General features: G+C 37.8%; 1 long non-coding RNA gene across 1 annotated transcript; it reads left to right on the forward strand.

The window, feature by feature from the left end:
- The first annotated feature begins 841 nt into the window (after positions 1 to 841).
- Positions 842 to 6120, forward strand: LOC131522425 (uncharacterized). The gene is made up of 4 exons (XR_009266529.1): positions 842 to 1265; positions 1397 to 1464; positions 1650 to 1764; positions 2675 to 6120. It is a non-coding gene; the product is annotated as an uncharacterized LOC131522425 (long non-coding RNA).
- Positions 6121 to 23631: the final 17511 nt, after the last annotated feature.

The raw sequence follows: 23631 nt of genomic DNA on the forward strand, positions 1-23631 counted from the left end.
AATTTTCTTCATATGTTTGACATAAATAGGATAAAATATTTTGGGCTTTTAAGCGAGTTAGTAAAAAATACATTTAAAGTTAATAAATAAATAAAACATTTTTATATAAATTTAAATATTTTAAAATATGAATTGAATATCAATTCAAAATATTATGCCAACAACTATATTTAAAAAATTATATACTGTCGATTAGGTCAAGATCTCTGAGGTGTTATGGATGGAATCTGGGAGGATACAGAAACTTGTTTAAAACATGTTTAAAACTTTCTTTTCATGCTAGGTTTGATTGTATGTTTAAAAAAAAAGTTGTTTCAGCTTAAAATAGTAATTGTTTGTAAAACCTTAACATTTTAAGTCTTGTCAATTTAAATATTATAGTTGTCATTTAATACGATTTAACATTCCAACTGACTAAACTCAAAATTGTAAGGCAGCACAAACACTTTTGTAAAGTTGAAACAACAAATTCTTGTACAGTGTATACAATAGTTCTCAAATAATAATAGTAATAATAATATCATATAATAATAATTTGTGCTTATAATGGTTTTAAAAGTGACAAGACAACAGAGTACATCATATTCATAAAAAGTGTTTGAAAGCGAACAAGTGTAATTCTTAATGTTCTTCAGAGACCATATACACTCTTAAAAATAAAGGTTCTTTATTGGTATCAATGGTTCTATAAAGTACCTTAAACATCCATGGAACCTTTCAAATGCAGAAAAGGTTCTTTATAGTCGATAAAGGTTCTTTAGATTTCTAAAATGTTCTGAAAGGTTCTTTGGGGAAGCAAAAATGGTTCTTCTATGGCATCACTGCAAAAACACCCCTTTGGAACCTTTATTTTTAAGAGTGTAAGCAGTGGTTGATATATATGTAATTGAGTTTTTTGATCCAAGATAAACTGAGCTGAGAATGCAGGCACCAAAACTGCATTGTAACCCAATTTTTTCCCTGATTACTGTCACACTGAAATCACCCAATTCTATGTTAGCTGTCAAAACCACCTTGTAAACTGTAACGTGCAGTGCTCTCAGTTTTATTTTCCTGTCATCATCAAACAGCGAAACTAAAGTTTGATTCTATCTGCACCCCTCCGCCCCACCCCTTATTTTGTGTTGTGGTGTTGAAGTGGCTGAGGGGGTGGGGGTTTGTTATTGTTCAGACTTCTCATACGAGAAATGTCTATAAATACACGCAGTGCTTCCTCTTGGTGAACAGAACGCCCCATCTCTGGGAAGTGGAGGCTGCTGGACATGGTGAGTCAGGGCCATGGGAGAGGACATTGGGTGGATACATGGCCACTGAGGAAGAGTCTTTCGCTTTTGCACGAGAGGGTCTTGTTTCAGGGAGCAAGAGCAGTGTTTGACTTCTCTAAACCCCTTTTTAGAGAGTGCCACATCCTGTTGAAGCAGCCCTGTAAATGAAACTAGAATCATCATCACTGGATTTACCAAGGTCAATGACATCTTACTGTAGATAAAAGCACTAAAATATTATATTCATTAAAGAATTGTATTGAAATTTACTGCGCATGGCTTATACCTGTTCAGAAATACACATCAGTGAACCTTTAAATGGTTCTGAGTTTGCCTTTCCACTGTTAGTAAATCACTGTTTACTCCACTTTTGTCCATGCTTAGGTACTGAAAGTCTTAATGGAAAGTCTCAAGGGCTATCCATCAGTTCTCGTTCCGTGGATACAGGGCAGAAGTCAGTACAGGAGATCAATGACACGTCACTGCGCTGTCACTATAGGTTTGTGTTTATTACAAAATATCACAATATATATAAATGCTCTCCAACTAAAATATCTGCATATTGAACATCCTTTCTTAGTAGTAGTACTGTAATACAATTTATTGTATGCAAAATTATAAATACCGATGCAGGGGATGTTTGGTAAAATAAATAAAATATAATAAAATAAAATGAATGATATTAAATAAGTATTAGATATTGCTTGGGAATGGATTTGAAGTATGTCATATTAACAATTCCAAATTGAAGCTATGCTCGAAATGTGACATAAAAGAGAACCACAGTTACAAGAAATAGAAAGTAAATGAGTAACTTTTTGTGATAGGAGGAACTAGGCAGTGATTCCTTGCCATGGAAACTCCCATACGCATTCAGTAACACTACAATCTCTCTGCAAGTGTCATGTTTATTCAAAAATGACACAAGAAGTTGTCTTATCAGCGAGTGCTGGATGTGATCTTTAAATGTTTGTAAATCTCCAATCATTTGTGTCATTCAGGGATTATTAAACTGTGGGTATTTTCCACAGAAATTTCATTACTGGGGTTATGAGCTGTAAAAGAGGGTATTTGCATATGGGATGTAATGGAGCACAGTGGTGACATTTTACTTCAGCCATTGTTTGTTGACATTTGAAAACAGCCATATCTACCCATTGTGTTATCGCAAGTTAGAAAATATTTAAACCTCCACACTACTGCGAAACCCTATTTAATACCGTAAAAATGCGACTTTATTTGAAACAAGTTATTAACGATTAAATAAATGCTATTTCGCTGTGCCTGTGATTTCAATCTCACATTATAATTGATTGACGGTTAAGATATTTTAATGGATTTTCACTTTCGCTTTTCACAATAATAAATCATTTTAATTTACAACCTTTCCTCCAATCTCCAATCTGAAGGCGCCTGGCACACAGCCATGACACAAGATGGCTGGCAGCCTGAATCAACTGAGAGAGTGAGAGGGACCTGTATGGATAACAGATAAGTATCTTGCGTGAGAATCCTCGGGAGATGAGACGAGGTGGGAAAGAGCGAGAGAAGAGCTGAGCGTGCAGTGACGCTAAGAATGCTGCATGAATCTTTTATTATCCCCTAGCCCAGTTAATGAGGTGGTGCTTCTTTAATAATTAGCGGGGAGACTGAGGCGTATTTCCATAGCAGAGCCTAAGGATGCAGAGGGCATCGGGGACGGTACGAAGAATGTGGGACGCATCAGAGACGAGCTGGAAACTACACGCTGAACTGCAAAAGAAAGATACACACGTGTGTTTTCAGATGTGTGTGTGCAGAAGTGTGCTTATATGTGTGCTTGGGAAATAAGCAATTCCGTTTAGAACCCTGAGGATCTAAGGGGGTGTTTACACTTGGTCTAACTATACAATTGGGATAAGACCCAGTGTAAATGCAAACCTAGATGCCTCAGGAGGTGGTTTGAGAGACAACCAGATGCATTTACACTTGTGATGACTCAGTCATCTGGCTGGTCAGGCCACATATGTAAACTTTACTCCTCCCAAATGGAAATATGTCAACATAAGGATGTCTAAGTGCCTCACAATTACAGTGAGTAATCATGAATGAGACGCACGGATGGAGAAACCACAAAAATAAAACACTAATTGAGGCTAAGATAGTGTTCAACAGAAAATGTCATACCGGCATTAATTTTAAAGGTGCCATAGAATGCATTGATACAGTATTTTAAATTGTTCTCTGATATCTACATAGAAGGTATGTGGCTTAGGTAAGGGCAAAAAATCTCCAGAAACGATTTTACATGTCCATTTACAACCCTAGGATTTCTCCCTAGAATGAAACGCTCTGTTATTGGCTTATTTGGCAGGGTCATGAATAATAATCATTTCACAGTGCTGCTTAATGTTGAGCTCTGCTCTGATTGGCTGTTTCACAGTGCGGCTCAATTCAATAACTCACAGCAAGAAGGAAACACAGGGAGGAAAATTCTCTCGCAGTTATATCATCGGGTAATTATACTGTATATAAAATGCGGGCATCAGGGAGCCGTTATTAATACACGAGGCATTGAAACAGCTTTTGAACGATCGATCGATCGCGTTATAGTTCCACTTTCAAGATATGCGATAGCACGAACTATGTTTATACTATGGAGCGGCAGTACATACTACACATTTTACAAGATCAGATGCTTTTCAGTGGTGCTCAGGATCTGTAAATCATTCGCCATCATCCTCAGTCATCTCTCCTTACTCTGTTTATGTGGTAAGTGAAATCTTATGTACTGCAATGTAACAGGCTGCAGCTAGCAAGGAGTCCCCATGTCCCTTTAGTGGCTGGCGTTATTTTAGTAGAACGCGTTATTTGCTTTCCGTGCCTTTCTGAATACAGACACCAACCCATCCCTGCACTTCACATCCCCTGCACAGCCTGGAACATAACATTTATTTCCATGGTCTGCCATTTTCGCTGTTGTCCGTGCTTGTTTATTTACAATACCTGCAGAACTTCTGATGGTTCGGCTGGCGGCTGGCCTAGAACAAGGGCGGGTTTATGCAAATATTGGGGGCGTAACTATTAGTGATCCCGACTGTTGCGTAACAGTCGGTGTTATGTTCTGATTTGCCTGTTTTTCAGTGGTCTTTTTTTATTCACAAGATTTACATAAGAAGGAGGAAACTATGGTGTTTGAGGCTCACGTTATGTCATTGAAAAAAGTGAACTCCATTATATTTGCATATAGCGCTGGAAAAGTAGAAAAATTTATGTTGAATCACATAACATAATACACATAACTAACTGGACAACAAGCCGATCGATCAAGACACACAAAATTGTTAAATAGGCCTTTTGAAGTGTTCACAAGTTGGATAGTAATATTATTAAGTTAAATTAAAAATTTAAAAAGAAAGAAAAAGTTAAATAAAATTAAATGTAAAGTGCAAAATAACATAACAAATGTAATTAAAAAATGTAAAATAAGATAAAATAACAAAACTTTTAGGGTCAAATGGCTCAAAAGAGTGAATAATCCCATGTATAAATAAAATACCTATAACCAACTGGACAGCAATCCATTCGATTGAGACACACAAAATGATCAAACGAGCCTAATTCAGAAGTTGCAAGGTGCTCTTTCAAGCTGAAACTGCATATTAAGGATTTGTGGAAAATAAAATAAAAAATAATTCAATTCAATAAAAATTAAATTAAATAGAAATTAAATCTGAAAAATAAAATTGTGAATAATATTTACAATAAAATAAAATGTAAAATAATAACATTGAAAAAAAAAAAAGTAAAAAAAAAAAAAAAAGAAATATATTTAAGCTTTAATGACATCTGGCACCTTATTACTTGCACTTATTCATGCACAAGTTGTAAGAATGTACGATCCCTTTACTGTTTCACTAAAACACACAACATACAAAAGAACAAGCCAAGAGCCACATTCTTGACACCCAACCCCATTACCCTCCCCCATTAATATACACCCCTCCCCCACCAGAGCACACCGGCCTGCGTTCACACACACAGACTCTCAGGGGCGGGCTGGCTGTGCTGCTTGCCCTCGATGTGTGTGTGTGCAAGGTGGAGAGGGGGGATGTTTCTCTTTAGACAGCTAATTGACTCACAGATGTCAGGATGAGCCGACAGAGGGGTGGCAGTGCAACACACACACAGTCAAAACGGTCTGCAAACAAATCTGTTATGGCCACGTCAAAGGCCTAGCTCTTCTGGTATAAATAAATCCAAGGCACAAACAGAGTTAGCAGAGCAAGAGCACACGACCGCTAGCCAGTCAGTCCTCGTACACGCACGTGCATGCAGACCAAAACACACAAACAGACACGCAACACCTCGTGAGACCCATTCACTGCTGCCAACAAACCAACCCCTGCTGTAACTCAACCTGAGCTGGTGTTTTGAACAGCACACCAGTATTGTGCTCTATTATGAAGAGACTTGTGTATAATCTATAATGAAGGGTTCCCCATGTAAAAGTCACTTTCATTTTCTTGAGAGAAAAAAATCGAAAGACATAGTGATGACATATAAAACTTTCAAGACAACCATGCGGGTTTTTAAAGGCCCTGGGGTTTTTTAATCATTACCTAAATAAATAAATCAAAAAATGTTTGTCTGTCTGTGTATGCATCTATTATAATAATAAAATATTAAATACTACACATACAGTGGGGGCCAAAATTATTAGAACACTATTTTCACCAGCTAAAAAAATGTTTTTAAGTCACATATTTCTATCTTTTGCTGTAGTGTGTCAGTAGGAAATATCAGTTTACATTTCCAAACATTAATTTTGCCATTAATTGTAATAATCCAGAGAGATTTTTGTTTGCACAAGCAGTCTGACAACAGCTAGTGCTAGCTAGTGCACACCAAATGTTAATTAAATTTAATTAATAGACGTTAAAGGGTTAGTTCACCCAAAAATGAAAATTCTGTCATTAATTACTCACCTTCATGTTGTTCCAAACCCGTAAGACCTTCATTCATCTTTGGAACACAAATTAAGATATTTTTGATTAAATCTGAGAGCTCTCTGACCCTCCATAGACAGCAAGGATATTACCACGATCAAGGCACAGAAGCGTAAAGAACATCGGTAATCAACGTAATCAGCGTTGTTTACGTTCAGCATGCACTCGCTGTCTACTGAACATAAAAAAACGCTGCTTACGTTGATTATATTCTGGGGTACTCTCCAAAATGGCAGAAGACGGTAACTCGGGGAGAAGAATTGTTGAATACATTTTTTATTGTTTTCTTTGTGCACAAAAAAATTATGTAAAATTCGTAAAAATTACGGTTGAACCCCTGATGTCACATGTACTATTTTACCGATGTCCTAACTACGTTTCTGTGCGTTGATCGTGATAGTATCCTTGCTGTCCATGGAGGGTCAGAGAGCTCTCAGATTTCATCAAAAATATCTTAATTTGTGTTCCAAAGACGAGTGAAGGTCTTACGGGTTTGGAACGACATGAAGGTGAGTAATTATGCTGCATTCACGTGCTATCGGAATTATCGTAAATACGAGTTTCCTAGTCGGAAATTGGCCATATAAGGCCTCTCTAAGGCCGTTCATGTCCAATTTCTGACTAGGAAGCTCGTATTTACGATAATTCCGATAGCACGTGAATGCAGCATACATGACAGAATTTTAATTTTTGGGTGAACTAACCCTTTAATTGATAAAAATAAATCTATTTATGACATTATTTTGGACAGCATCCTCAGTTTACAGCATTTTTACAGAAGTGCCTAAAACTTTTAATAGCACTGTAGCTTTGCAGGTAGGTTTCTTTAAGCATCTTGGAGACATTTTTTAACTGGTGAAAATACTAGTGTTCTAATAATTTTGGCCACCACTGTATGTACAGGTGCTGGTCATATAATTAGAATATCATCAAAAAGTTGATTTATTTCACTAATTCCATTCAAAAAGTGAAACTTGTATATTATATTCATTCATTACACACAGACTGATATATTTCAAATGTTTATTTCTTTTAATTTTGATGATTAGAGCTTACAGCTCATGAAAGTCAAAAATCAGTATCTCAAAATATTAGAATATTACTTAAGACCAATACAAAGAAAGGATTTTTAGAAATCTTGGCCAACTGAAAAGTATGAAAATGAAAAGTATGAGCATGTACAGCACTCAATACTTAGTTGGGGCTCCTTTGCCTGAATTACTGCAGCAATGCGGCGTGGCATGGAGTCGATCAGTCTGTGGCACTGCTCAGGTGTTATGAGAGCCCAGGTTGCTCTGATAGTGGCCTTCAGCTCATCTGCATTGTTGGATCTGGTGTCTCTCATCTTCCTCTTGACAATACCCCACAGATTCTCTATGGGGTTCAGGTCAGGCGAGTTTGCTGGCCAATCAAGCACAGTAACACTATGGTCATTGAACCAGCTTTTGGTACCTTTGGCAGTGTGGGCAGGTGCCAAGTCCTGCTGGAAAATGAAATCAGCATCTCCATAAAGCTTGTCAACAGAAGGAAGCATGAAGTGCTCTAAAATTTCCTGGTAGATGGCTGCGTTGACTGTGGACATCAGAAAACACAGTGGACCAACACCAGCAGATGACATGGCAGCCCAAATCATCACTGACTGTGGAAACTTCACACTGGACTTCAAGCAACATGGATTCTGTGCCTCTCCACTCTTCCTCCAGACTCTGGGACCTTGATTTCCAAATGAAATGTAAAATTTACTTTCATCTGAAAAGAGGACTTGGACCACTGAGCAACAGTCAGTTCTTTTTCTCCACAGCCCAGGTAAGATGCTTCTGACGTTGTCTCTGGTTCAGAAGTGGCTTGGTAGCCCTTTTCCTGAAGGCGTCTGAGCGTGGTGACTCTTGATGCACTGACTCCAGCTTCAGTTCTCTCCTTGTGAAGCTCTCCCAAGTGTTTGAATCGGCTTTGCTTGACTGTATTCTCAAGCTTGCGGTCATCCCTGTTGCTTGTGCACCTTTTCCTACCCAAATTCTTCCTTCCAGTCAACTTTGCATTTAATATGCTTTGATACAGCACTCTGTAAACAGCCACACCTTTCAGTAATGACCTTCTGTGACTTACCCTCTTTGTGGAGGGTGTCAATGTTCGTCTTCTGGATCATTGCCAAGTCAGCAGTCTTCCCCATTATTGTGGTTTCAAAGAACAAGAGATACCCAGAATTTATACTGTAGGGATGGTCATTTATACAAATTCAAATGTAAATATTCTAATATTTTGAGATACTGATTTTTGACTTTCATGCGCTGTAAGCTCTAATCATCAAAATTAAAAGAAATAAACATTTGAAATATATCAGTCTGTGTGTAATGAATGAATATAATATACAAGTTTCACTTTTTGAATGGAATTAGTGAAATAAATCAACTTTTTGATGATATTTTAATTATATGACCAGCACCTGTATATGCTAAATACTGCACATATACTATAAGTCATATTGTCATGTTTTCAGTTTTCATGTTTCTAATCAAAAATGTGATTTCAGATTTCATTTCAGAGCTGGTTGGTTTGGTTTGGTTTGATTTGGTAGGCATATATTTTTCATATTAAATCTATGATTTAAGTGTCTGTTCAGAAAATGAATAGGAATACTTCTGGAACCAAGGCCACTGAAATGATGAGTGGCCATTGTTGTGTTTTATTGAGACCAGACACCTTGCTACACAATATAGCCTGTTTTCTGTCAAAGAAAGAATCCAAATTTATTTTAAGATTATTTTTTTAATTGACAGCACGTTTTTTTTTTTTTTGGTTTTTGTCTGATATAAGATTACATTATTATGGTTTCCTAATAAATATCTGTCATATCATATGATATAATGATGTCATGTTTTATCTGCTTTGATGATGTCACAGCAGTTGTTATCAGAAGACCTTGAGCCTCATGAAAAACAAGCGCACACACTCATGCACTCCCACACACTCTCACACATGTATTGAGAAATCCCTGTGTTGTTTTGCAATGCCACACACAGCAAATCCCCTCACCAGACAAAATATCACACAGACTCGACAACAGAAAAACACACCAGGAGAAAAACCTCAAACCCTGCACCTTTACTCAGTGTGACTGTATGTGTGATTGCAAAAACATGCAAGTGTCTGTGCCACAAGTTACCCAAATCTCAGTTGAATTTGAGCCAAAGCTCACGCTAGATGTTGAGTCAACCCTGTGCACTGCCCACAAGTGCAAAGTTTGTATCCTGTTATTCCACTCACCCACGCTGCTGTTGTCATCCTTTGCTAGGAAACTGTGGGGGAGATGACCGGTGCCATCAGCAGGGTTTCACTTCCAGTACTGCGGAGTGACAGGAGGCTGGAGAATGTAACAGGACACACTGAAGGGCAAAAAAACCCGAAAAAAATAATATTAAAGGTCATTACTTAACAAGATATCAAACCATGTATGACATGCAAAAATAGGTTTCAAAATAAATCAAATTTTGTTCAAAATTAAGCGTCTGAACACCGTCTGGTCGCTAAACGTTTGTGGAATGTGTCCATAGTTAATAGGATAAACAAACCTGTGGTTACTTTTCTAGGACACCTGTGTGAACTTAAGGGGAAATGACTTCATACATCTACTAAACATTACCTTGGGACCAGCTGGTTAAAATGACTGAAAAAAGTTTTGAGAAAAGGTCTAGCATCATTTGTTTTGCTGATGCCGACTGGTTTAATATTTTCGACCTATATGTTCTCTCAAAACAAGTGGAAGTTTAAGAAATATTAAACTGACATAATTTAATTAATTTAGTTCAGTAGTAAATTAAATAAGTATATATTTTGTCAACATCTCAGATGGTTGGAAAAGGACAAGGTCAGAAAAGGTTCACTATAAGATCCATTCAGACAGCTTAATAAACATGTTGACAGTTTAATTGACCTGTTTGACTTTTTTCAAACTGACAGTAGTTGACCTGAAAGAGTTGTAGAAGAAGAATTCATGCTAATATACATAGCTAGAAATGTTTGCGTTCACATTTATGACAGGCTATAAATGCTCAGGCTCTTTAAAGTCAGGTGGATTCTGATTGGCTGTCAATGTTTACATCAGCTGGAAAAAAAAACGTTCTGAAAGTGACTCCAATGATATTGTACCTCTGTATCATTATTGTTAGAGTTGTTATTATGTGGTATGGACGTACTATTCTGATCATTAAAAGTTTAGAGTTATATTTATCGTCCTTAGTGGCCGTTCATATATCGTCACTGGTGGCTTTAGTCATAAATGTAAATGCCCACACATGCTCTGTCATTGGATTGTCCGCTCTTGCATCACAGGAAGTAAATATGAACACTGACTTGCTGCAGTGCATGACTATCATCATGTGTTTCTTGCGCATCTATACATGCAACAGAAACTATTACTTCACTGGTTCTTGATTCAAAGACAAGAATTTGACTAATAATTATGTTAAAAAAGAAAACATCTCTTTACTTAAACTTTTACCGAGTCATCTTTAATGGTTTTTACTTACTAGACATTGTCTTTATGTTTATGAACCTAAAGTAAAAGACAAAAACAGCATGGACAGTGGAATATGACAATGGAAACCGCTAACGATAAAGACATCTACCTCAGCGCTATCAAAGTGGATAATGGTTCACAATGATGACATTATCATCAAAATGAGCTGCAGCTTTGTTGACATGCTGGTATTGCTGGGGTTTCCTGGAGCTTTTGGGAACAGGATGTAGCTGGTAGCTCACTTAACCTCTGGTCTGGCTGTAAAAATTGAGACAGCTAAATAACGAAGACTTCGGTTTGGTTTTTTGGTTTTGTTGTTGCATGTGTAGGCCATGCATTGTCCTGACAGTTATTATTTCCTGCGATGTTGCACAATTACTCATTCGAGCAAGGGAAGAAATGCAGAATGTTTAAATTCTGAACATCATGTCAGAGGGGTGGGCTGAAACGTAGAAGTTTCGATTTTCATAAACACACACACACACAACAGGATTTGGAAACAAACAGCAGGCGGTTACTTCCTCTTGTAGAACAAGACAAGATGTAGAGACAGAGAGACTTCCTTGAAGGGTTGTTCTTGTCTGATACAAAATTAATGAATTTTGAACTAATCTGACTTATGTGATGCTTCATTCCACATGTGCTTCTTATGCAAGCGTTATCATAGCCAATAATTCAGGCGAGAAAATCAATCAGGGAAAATATCCAAAAATATATGTTAAAATTGATCACCAGACATGCATCGCCAAAAGTTAGACCACAGATGTTTACGGTGTCAGTGATCTTAAGTCATACATTGTCAGAGTATTCAAGTCAGTCTCCTTCTGAAGAATACTGGATGGACAAATCAATATATTGAGTGTCACATGATTTCCTCAGATGACCTTCTCACAGTTTGGATGAATGGTGTGGAGAATCAGTAATGTGTAGGCCGCAGCCCATGTGATACCTCCCGACTGCAGCACAAACACATGTTTGTCAACCTTCACAAACGCTCCACTATTTGTTTGTATGTGTCTTTGCTGTAAATGTCTCCCTCAGTCGAAGTGTGCGTGTCTTGGAATACTCAATAAACACGACACCTTACAACAAGTCAACCTAAAAAAAAAGGCAACCTACTTATCAGTTTTATTGCATTAAGGCTTTTTGAAAACAATAAAAAATAAAATATGCAAGACATTATTGTAAGATACAGGTAAAACGATGTATTTTGCTTCCTACGTGGCGCAGTAACCTAATGTCTGTTTCAGATACACTGACAAGAAACTTACAGTTCAGAGAGTCATATGTTGATTCGGTAGCTGATCTGATGGATTCGACGAGTTCACTCAGAATTGACGAATTCGAATTAAACTGATTCAAACTGTGAGTTCGTGAGTCGTTTGTTGAATCATTAATTAAAAGAATCGATTCATAAGAGTCATGTGTTCGTGAATCAGTACACCACACACGTCGCGCTGTGTTTTTCGCCTGAATGATACAAGCGGTACAGGAAACACTGCTGTGATCTGCAATAGGCTACACTTGTGGTAAGTCATCCGTGAAATATATCCGTAAGTCATTTCCACCCAATTTGTATTTTTCATTCGACAGGCATGGCATGAACGCCACCATTGCACACTTTTGCGCGACCCACTTATTTTCAGACCATTTCCACTCACGGTTTGGCGGCGTTCCCGTTCAAAGGAGATATCAGACGTCCACTTTACCTGTCAAAATGCGGTCATTCAGAACAACCTGGAATCTGCAACATCATGAAACACAGACGCAGAGTCGATTCAGGTGGTGACACATAATTTAGTTGGGTAAATAAATATATTAATTATGGTACCTTCATATAAATACATAATACATCCATTTGTCTTTATAGAAAATATAATATTATATTAGACTTTAATAAAAACATTAAAAAAAACATGAAAGAGTAATATGTAGTATTCACAGTATTCGTAAAACAGAATAAGGCAAAAAGGACCTGCTTGACTTACTGTTTTCTGTAAAATCAGATCTTAAAGGGTTACACCACCCCCAAAATGAAAATTTTGTCATTAATCACTTACCCCCATGTCGTTCCAAACACGTAAAAGCTTCGTCATTTTCAGAACACAATTTAAGATATTTTGGATGAAAACCGGGAGGCTTGTGACTGTCCCATTGACTGCCAAGTAAATAACACTGTCAAGGCCCAGAAAAGGAAGAAAGACATCATCAAAATAGTCCATCTGCCATCAGTGGTTCAATCTGAACTTTATGAAGCGACGAGAATACTTTTGTACGCAAAGAAAATAAAAATAATGACTTTATTCAACAATTCGTCTCATCACTGTAGTGCCATTTTGGAGAATATCCGTTGGACGCAAATAGTGTATGCTGTTATGTGTCAGCCGCACCGCACGGATATGCTGTGGTGCGGCTGACACAGAACAGCGTACACAGTTTGTGTCCAGCGGATACTCTCCAAAATGGCGCTACGGAGGAGAAAAATTGTTGAATAAAGTCGTTATTTTTATTTTCTTTGCAAAGAGTATTCTCGTCGCTTCATAAAGTTCAGATTGAACCACTGATGGCAGACGATGCCTTTCATACTTTTCTGTTCCTTGACAGTGTTATTTACTTGGCAGTCAATGGGACAGTCACAAGCCTACCGGTTTTCATCCAAAATATCTTAAATTGTGTTCTGAAGACGAACAAAGCTTTTACGGGTTTTGGACGACATAGAGGTAAGTGATTAATGACAAAATTTTCATTTTGGGGTGGAGTAACCCTTTATTATCCCATGAAAAAGCCACAGGAGAAAATTTGTGAATGGCAGTGAAGTGACATAACTGACAATGACAACCTGACAAATGTACTATTCCTATGTCCGAATTACATTTAAATTACACACATTCATACTATTTACAACATAATTTTAAACGTTCATGAAAAAAAGTGTTTATTCAAAATGAGTAACTGGCCGCTCAGAGAGTGGTCATTATAATTTCATTAACCATAGTACTACACTTCAGTAATACTGATGTACTGAGGTGGTGTGCAATGACTAGTGGGTAAATTTTCCTCTCTACTTCCTGTGAAGTGATGTATCGATGTACTCTTGTTCCATTTGCTGTATTCAGTGTCCTTTGGACTGTCACAACACTACAGTACAGTAAACTACACTGTACCTTACAACAATCAACTACACAACAGCAAACTATTGTATATAAAAAACATTTCTCCTTTGCAGCTGCATTGCTTTGTCAAACCAACATTGTGATCCGTTTTAATGGGATTGGTGGAGAAAATTGAGGCGGATGTGTTGTGAAGTGCTTTTCAGGTGTACTGAAAATAGATTGAGAACGATTAATCTTATAATTTTGGTGATTGTATAATCCTCTTTGACTGTAAAGCTGAACATAAACGTGTTAAATGGACAGCATTTGAGCTGCGTGAATAAAATGCTAGGCAGCAATGCCAGATGAGAGAGAGACAGTGAATGGGAGCACACTCTGTCTATATGTGGGCCGTCACTTGTGTGGATGGTGATTTCCATATCAATATTTGAGAGCTGGTGAATAATTTATGGACTCACTGATACAATGAATGCCGAGCTGAAAGATACTTGCCCCCCTATCCTGTGCGCAGCCCTCAAGGGTGTATATGTGAGAGACACACACACACACACACACACACACACACACAAACCCAGTGGTTGTAATGGTCAGCATTCATTGTTGAGGGGTCAGTATTTTGGTCCACTCTCTTCAATTCCTTTCCGCGTCATTGTATAATCTATGGGTTGCTGCTTCTTTCAGACAACGTGCAGTCCAAAAAAAGACATCTGCTCTGTAAGAGAATGCCCTAATTATTCATGACCATTTAAGCTTTGAGGAGTTAGTCTGTGTAGCATATGTGTCCTTCTCACTAGCACATTGTTTGGACCTCACTAGTTAAAGACTCCTTCATTGTATTTTTCTCTTTGCCTGACAATACTGTTAAGTATTCATGCAAAGGAGCTCTGGATTCTGCCCAGAAACCTATTTTTGGATTCTCTCTTGGTTTCATAGATTCAGGTTTTTTTTCCCCGTCCTCTTGTCACTGCCCTACATCTTTCAGTGTCTCTTTGAATTACTTCTACCTTCTATGTGCCGATCGATATTTGTAACACATTCACATTTCCTGCATATTGATATTACGGCAACTCCATAGAAATCTGTATGTCTTGAATATTGTAAAACGGATTCTTGCGGCCACAATCACACCCTCAATATAATCCTGCAGAACCCGACAGGCAGCAATTACAACAGAAGTCACACACACAACTATCATTTGCACCTGGGACATCACCTTGGCTCCAAACAAAGGAGTCTGCTTCTTTGTGTAAATGTGTGTGCGAGTGTGTGCTATTGTTGCAGCGTCAACGCCTGTTATTCACCGTCCTCGTACGCAATCAGCCCATGAGAACAACACATCATTGGTCAGTGTCAGAGTTCACATAAAGACCCATGCTAATGTCACACTAATGACTGGATTCACTAGCTTACATCTACAAACACATGCAACTTAGTTTGATATGTTTTAGCTTTTGAAACCCCCAGAAGGGTTTTCTGTGACATGTATGATGATACAGTATGTACATGTGTAATGTTGCCTCTCATCATTGTTACATGCGTCATTGTTAGCGGCCTGTAAAGACCTTAGCCTAGTTAATATGAGATAATCTAACCAGAGGAGCTGTTCTCTATGTTCTCTTGTCAGCACTTCGCATGTCATAATCACTGTAGTAATATGAGATTCTGAAGAAAATGTGAGAAATGTGCCACCAAACTTGCCACCGTGATGTTGTTCTGAGAGGTTGCTAGGGTGGTGTTAGATGATTGCTAGGGTGTTTTTTTTTTTTTTTGTGATTATATCATATTCTGTTCCCTATGGCTCAGATTCCTCTGAGAATATGAGTCTATAGGAATGTCTTTGTTCAGAAAAGTCACAGCACACCTATCTTTGCTAAGCTGCTCGATTTGAAGTATCATTCATGTGCAAAGCGCAAACAGTGCCAAGTTACCAGCCAAAGTCAAAAATATGCATTGGTTTTCCATTTTCTACTAACTTAATGCGCATGAATTCAATCAACAGGGTGCTCAATTTTTGTGTATGTTGTATGCAAATGCCTGATTTTGACTTCACTGATTTGAACTAATTTACGCGTCCTTTAGGTGGCAGCACTCACAGTTGGATTATGCTTTCAAGAAGTAGCAAAAGAAGATGGAAAATTCAGATTAAAACTACAAAATACGATGATGGAAGCAACAGCAATTTGTCCGAGCGCTTGTGCGAGGAAGTCGAGAACAGGTGGAGTATTGCAAAGTAATTGTAGTGTGCATGTGTACAGGCTCATGTTCAATGGAGTGTGCTTGGAAAGGCTTTGAAAACTATGCATTAGACTTGGGCTGCATCCAAAATCATATACTTCCCTGCTAACCACCTTATTTTTCCCTTAAGAGTGGGCACGGCCATTTGTAAATTGTCTGGCTTCCAGTCTCATCCGCGACCAGTTATTTTTAGTTGTACAAAACAGCTTGTTTTGCTGCTTGATCATGCACATTGATGTGTCTTACCATATTATTTTAATGTATTATCTTAATTATGAACACACTGGTTTTTAGTGCAAACAGTTTTACCATTTACTGCACGTTGTTATTCTTCTCATTATTTCCCTATAGCGGCTAATTGAACCAGAATTCTCTCCTATAAGCTTACTTCTGTATTGAAGAATAAAGTGTATATAGTATGTATGAGAAAGTATGTGAACAGAGTTGTATAGCTGGATTCACAGTATTCATAAAATAGTGGACAAAAAGTACCTGGATGACCTGCTATTTCTGACGAGATTCTGAAATGCGCATTAAATGGACACTTAGCAGCTGGTAGGTCACATGACCATGACAACATGACAAATGTAGTATGTCGGAATCACATTGACATACAGGTTCATACTGTATAAAACATACTTTTTTAAACAGTTGCGAAGGAAATTGCTTAATCAAAAGAAGTACTCACTCCATAGCATAGACTGTCTGAAATCGGCATGAAATGAAAATTCATTCTATCTATTTTTTAAATTCATGTTATTGATCTTACTTTGAATCATTCATCCATTCATGCGTTTCATTTATTTAAATTTCTTTAACCTCACAATTTTTTAAATTGTGAAATGGCAGACTGGTGATGTATGAAGGACTTCACCAATCATTTGGTCCATTTAAACCCCGCCCCTGCATGCATGCATTCTTCTGAACTTGTTGTTGAGTGCAAAGCCCACATCTCAAAACCCAATCAACAACCAATTGATAGAGCTGGTAGAATTTCCTGCCCAACATTTTTTCATTTTCGATAATCTGCAGAAGAAGTGTAGTCAAATGATCTGATGCTACTACCGTTTCACTGTGACTTTAAAAGTACAGTCACATTTATCAGTGCGCTGCCAGTCATTCCAAAAGAAATCCACGCGATCTGGAGTTTTGTGAAAGGGCTAAAGATTTCCCCACGCAGATTTCGCTCATGTTCAAGTTGGTCACACAAATTTGCCTCGTAGACCAACAGAAAGCTGTTTGTTTTGAAATAGACTTCTTTGTGACAAGTGCTTCATAAATCTCAACGCTATTGACAGTGGACCTGTATTTTTATGCAAAACGTCATATCAGAGTTTGTTCAGACCGTTTACTCAAAGTATGAGTAATAATAATAATAGTGATGTGAGCACTAATACACTTAATTTTGGGAATTCCTTGATCACAGTTTCATGATAACAGTAGAATAAGTGTTGCACTCTCACACTCATCTGGAGTGTAACGAGGTTTACGATCAATAAACGCATAAACAAACGAGTCAGTGAGACGTAGGCAGTAGCCTGTTGTCAGTCAGCGCTTTTTCCCCCAACAAAAGACGCTCCTTCTCCTCATCTGCTACCAAACTCCCACCCACCCCCATCTCTGCTCAAGTTGCACTCCCTGCATACCACTTACTTTTCTCTCTCTTTCTGCCCTTTTCTTCCCTGCACCCCCTCTCCTCTCCTTGCTCATGTTATCTTTTGTCAGGCCTTCCTCCTCTCTCTATCTGTCACTCCCCAAAGCTGTCTTGCATCAAGAAAACAGTAGCTTTAACCCACTTCTGGAAGCTGGGAGATTCACATTCATTTAAACTCAAATCAAACAAATATTTATATCATCCACTGTCAGATGCTAATGATATAAAAACATCCGCTTTGTGAAATACTGTTTTCTTAACAGCTCAACTGACTACAAAAGAGAAACCACTTTTTTTTATTGCGTTTTAGTTGGACACTTCATTTGCTGTTCAGCCAGCCGTGAAAGACTGTGCTCTGGCTTTCTCTGTTTTTCTGGTCTGCCCTTCCCCCCTATTGCACAAAGTGCCACACGCTTCCTGTTTACACTTGAAACAACTGGACTGGGAGAGAAGAGACGAGACGAGCTGTGTCATCACTGAACCTCAAGTTTCTTTTCTGTTGCCTTCAGACGTGGTTATGAAGACGTGCACCATGCACTTTCGAATGCACCTGCTGTAGTGTAAACATTGTATGTGTTCATTATGAAGGGGCAGTTTTCTTCACAGAGGGTTTTTAGGAACTTTATAGGAGGAGTGCACTCAAGAATAAAACTTCTTTAATCATTCTCAGGTCACTCCATATCTGTATGCGGTTGTATTTTTTTAAGAGTCTTTGCTATAAATGAACATTTCAATTATTAGTCACTGATAAAGATGCATGCAAGAGTTAGCTATGTTAATTAAGAACTGTCATTGCACGGAAGAAATGGATAAGCGAACAGGAATGTGTTTTCATTCTTTAAAGACCTGTGAGCTTCTGCCTTTTAAACATGCCTGCAATACCTACTGTAGAAGTAATAAACATCTTGTCACTTCTTCTTCTTGATCCCTTTGGCTTTGAGCTAGTCATTCAGGCCCACTTCCTGAGTGGCCAAGATGACGTAGGCTTTGCCGTGAATGTGGTTCCACAGAGTTGAAATCTCTTTCTATCCGTACACACCACAACAATTTGATCATGGACTGATCTAAATATTTGCTCACTTACTGTCAACATTTGTGTTTGATGATGTCTGATGTCAGACCCATGAAAGATTTAAAGTTTTTATGGATAAAACTAAGGGTGGGCATTATATGTGGGCACAGCATTATTACATCTTTTTTATTTTTTTATAACTGTACATTTCACAATAGTAACATTTTTGTGAAAAAGTGATTTAAAAAAACTACTGAAAAATACCTTTTAAAGACATTTATGTGAATTAATTACTGTTTCACAATTTGGGATTAGTAACTTTTTTAAATTTTCTTGCTGTATCTTATTTTTGAAATAACATTTATTTAGCAATGACATATTACATTCATCAAAAGTGACAATAAAGACACTTTAAAGGAATAGTTCATCCTAAAATGAAAATTTGTTTTACATCACTGGCTCATCAATGCATCATCTGCAGTGAATGGGTGCCATCAGGATGAGAGTCCAAATAGCTGATAAAAACATCACAAATCCACAAGTAATCCACACGACTCCAGTCCATTTATAATGTTACAGAAGATTTATGCTGGGAAATTTGAAAACTGATGCTTTTGAACGTTAGCATCACACATTTCCAGCTTCATATTAATGGGTTTTCATTGATGGTAGGTTTGTTCGGTAGCTCACGAGTACGGATACTGAGCTGAGGAGCTCCGGTTCGAATCCCGTGTAACTACAGATCGACAAAACAGTTCAAATCTGAATATAAGGAAGTTCAAATAGCACGGTTGCATCAACAAGTGCGCTTTTACATCAGTTTTGCATTTGTCAACACTATTGGCTAGGTTTAGGGTTGGGTTTAATAGTATTAATTTATTATTAATTTATAGTATTAATAGTATTAATAATATTTCCAACAGGATAGAGCATAAATTTTTAGCGACGGTCCCCGGATATTTGAATTCTGAACCGCTGCAATACGTATCTGAAGCAACATAATAAAAACACAGCAATACGTACCTATATCAATGTAATAAAAACGTGCCAGGGTTTACGTATTGAACCCATGTTTTAGCACCACTGAGTGGACATTTCTCTTTGAAACTGCGGCGAAACGTGCAGTAAGGTACGTAAGAACGGTCTCGCTAAAAAGTGCACCCAGGTACGTTTATGCCATGAGACCAGGTTGAATTAATTAGTAAATATAACTGGACTAATTTCAAAATGATATTACAATTTATTAAAATAACTTGAATTGAAATAATTTAATGAAATAATGACTTGATTTCCTTCTTAACTCACTTTTCTCTCAATGTTTATGGGCAGCAGGACAAACACTAGTAGAAAAGTTGGACTTGTTGACATCACATTGGAATTGTTGGACATTTTCTTTCTTACCATCTTTACAATGATTAATATACAATGATTGGAAACAATTGGAACGCGAATTCCCTGCAATGATGCTTTTCAATTTTTCATTACTACAGTCTGTTTCCCTATTTTGGTGACATTTTCATTCATATTGTAAAAAGCCAGCTGATATTTTCGCAACAGTTTCATATCCTCCTCCTAGTTTTTTTTTTTTTTTTTTTCTTTTTAAGTTCTCCATCTACAGTCACATACATATTGAAAGAAATTGTATGTGCATTTTGTGGGTGTGCAGGCTGGCATCTGAAAGTCTGGTTGATTTACAAATGGCACGTAGCGCACAACCAAGAACATTAGATCATCATTTCGTCTTTTTCTTCTCCGTCACATTGGACGCAAGCAAGAAGCAAATTCAATTAAAACACCAAAAACAGACGTCCACCAGGAAGAGAGGGAGCAAACACGGCAGCGGACATGCGTCTCTTTGTTTTTGTAATTCACTTAGACCGGGGGTTAGCGTTCCACCCACACGTGCTGCGCATTTGAGACATCACGAAGGAGTCAGGCGACACCCCAGGCCTCTACTGCTCCTTTCAAACACTTTAGTTCTTTCTTTTGTAGCCTTCCTGCAGTGTTATATATATGAGTTCCTACAGGCAAAGGCCAGACACATTCACAGATGCTCAAACATCATTTACATAATAGCCGTTGTGTCCACTCTCTGTTTTGTTTCTTGTTTTTGAGAGAACATCCAATTGAATTGTCTAATGCCTCAGTCTCAAGTACAACTATCATTTTAAACACTAATTTGTTGTATAATGCCATCGTAGTGGTTGTTTTGTGCTTCCTGCAGGCTGTATTATGTAAAATCCTGCTGAATGTCTGTGACTAATAGACTCGTCTCTCGGTTATGAAGGCTAATTATGGTTGAGGAGCAGAATGAGATGATTGTTTCCTCGATTTAGACCGCTGTAGCTACCTAAATCAGAGCCTAACGTCATCAGAAACAACGGCTCTCTCTTGTTATCCAAGAAACGGGATGTGTACTCCTCCGTTTGTTTGGTCCACTTAAATACTCGTAGGACTAAAACAGGAAAACAACACAAAGGTCAGCTGAGAAAGACTGATATAAACCCTGCCTTTGTCTAGAGGACATGAACTGAAGGTCATGAGATGTTGACTTGAATACATAAAGAGCTGCCTACAGGAGGCAGATCTGTGTTTACGCAACTTCATATTGTGACACTAGTATTGGAGTTTACTTTTAAGCATGCAGGCGAACTGGGGATAATCTGAACAGTAAATCATTGTGGCTTCAAAAAAGGTTGTCCAGGTGTGATAAGAGTCTCAGGGGTGCTATTGCTATTGTTTTTTGCAATGATGCTACAGTAGAGCACAAAACATTAAAGCCTATTCAGGGCTCAAGCAAACAAGCCTATTCAGAAAGACAAAATGACTATCAATAGCGAGCCACTTCAGAGTCATTAAAATGAGTATCCAAGGTGAACACAACATTGGTAGTACAGTTGTTAATGTACTCAAATATTTAGTTAAAGTGCTGATATTACTTCAGTTTAAAACTGAGTGTTATTTTGAGCTAAATAAAATAACTTTTACTTATTTCTCCTCCAAATGGTCTTGAAAAGAGTCTTGTCAACAATCTCTGTCATAGGTTACAATGTAAAGTCTGCCTGATGTTTTTTTCATGAATTTGTTTACTCAGACAGTTCATGTAAATGAACCATTTTCACAAATTCACTGATTTATTGAATCTTGAATCTAAACATGTACAGTGTTTATTGTAGTGTTTATTCCGGTACAATGCCTTGCTTCCTAGACTTCCATTGTAAGGCCCCGATCACACCGAATGCATTTTTTAGTTCTGAAAAAAATATTTTGGTGACTATTAAAAAAGAGCAGTGCACTGCGGTTTTTTCATGTTGCTAGGCAACCACCAAATCAATTGTCCTGTCAGTCTAATCAAAGGATTATAGAGTGAGCGCTCTAAAATCTTTTTTTTTTTTTTGATGTTAATAAACTGTCATAACATACAGCTCCGGGTAAAACCCGCAACAGACACCACAAGTTTCTCATCCATTATTGCAGTCTCCAGACTTTAAGCAACTGTAAACTTTCATCACCACAACGGAAGGCCCGCCTCTCCATTCATTCGATTGGACAATGGAAAAAAACGCGATGAAAGGCGATGAAAGGCGCTCCTCCAAAAACACGATAAACAGCGCGCAGAATGCTCACTGCCAACAGAAAACAATTTAAAAAGGTGCCTCTCACTGCAAAAAACGCGTTCTGTGTGATCGGGGCCTAAGTGTACCCTACAACTTTGCTTGTTTTCACAAACCGAAATACAGATCAAAAGCCCAAACCCATAAGACCTTTGTTCATCTTTCGAAACACATGTTAAGATATTTTTGATGAAATCCGAGAGCTTTCTGACCCTGCATAGACAGCAACGCGACTACCAAGTTCAATGCCCAGAAAGTTAGTAAGGACATCATTAAAATAGTCCATGTGACATCAGTGGTTAAACCTTAATTTTATGAAACTACGAAAATACTTTTTGTGCACAAAGAAAACAAAAATAATGACTTTATTTAACAATTTCTTCTCTTCCGTGTCAGTCTTCAGTGCTGGGGAAAGTTTAGAAGACAAACTTGGTGACTTGTAACATCTTGTCCAGGGACTACGGATGAAAAATAGCCTTTGGCTAATTCTGGAACATTTACAGGAATGTTTTATTAATGTACAATGTCAAACTAAATAAATAAAAAAAATAAAAAAAACTTGTACCGACCATCAGGAAACGGCATTTTCACCCGGATGTGGGTCACTAACACAGGGGTTACGGGTTCAATCCCAGCAAGGCATGAGCCAGTAATGGACCCTGGAGAGTTTCTAGATCATAATCCGGCCATGTTACAAGTGTGCCCTTGACCGAAGTGCTTAACCCCAGGTTACTCTAGCGGGGCTGTTCCTGTAATTAGTGTGCTGTCAGTTTGAATGAAGAGCATTAGCTAAATGGCAATTAACTACACATGTCTATCCTACTTTTTAAGGTCACATTACAACAACTTTTTGGTGTGTTGAAATAGCATTCAGTTGTGTTTTAATAAGGTACAATAAACGGTCACAGATCACTGACAAATAACTTATGAATCAGTTTAGTTGAAGAGTGGCATGAAAGTCAGTGACATTTATCTTTGTTTGTGTAAAATTATATACGCACGCACACACAGAAAGTGAGAGCAAAACATGATCTTTCTATTCTTTCTTTCCATTCTAATCAAACAAGCCCCATAATAACAAAGCATCATAATGTCATTGATTAAAGTTTTTTTGGACAGGCTTTCATTTGGATTCAGGCCATTTATACTGTGATCCAGCGACAGCAGCTTTTTAATCACCATTTTGGATCCAGCTTTAAGTTCCTAACCCAGTGTCAGCATATGCTGCTTTACG

Source organism: Onychostoma macrolepis, chromosome 16, assembly GCF_012432095.1.
Source record: "Onychostoma macrolepis isolate SWU-2019 chromosome 16, ASM1243209v1, whole genome shotgun sequence".
Classification (NCBI taxonomy): Eukaryota; Metazoa; Chordata; class Actinopteri; order Cypriniformes; family Cyprinidae; genus Onychostoma; species Onychostoma macrolepis.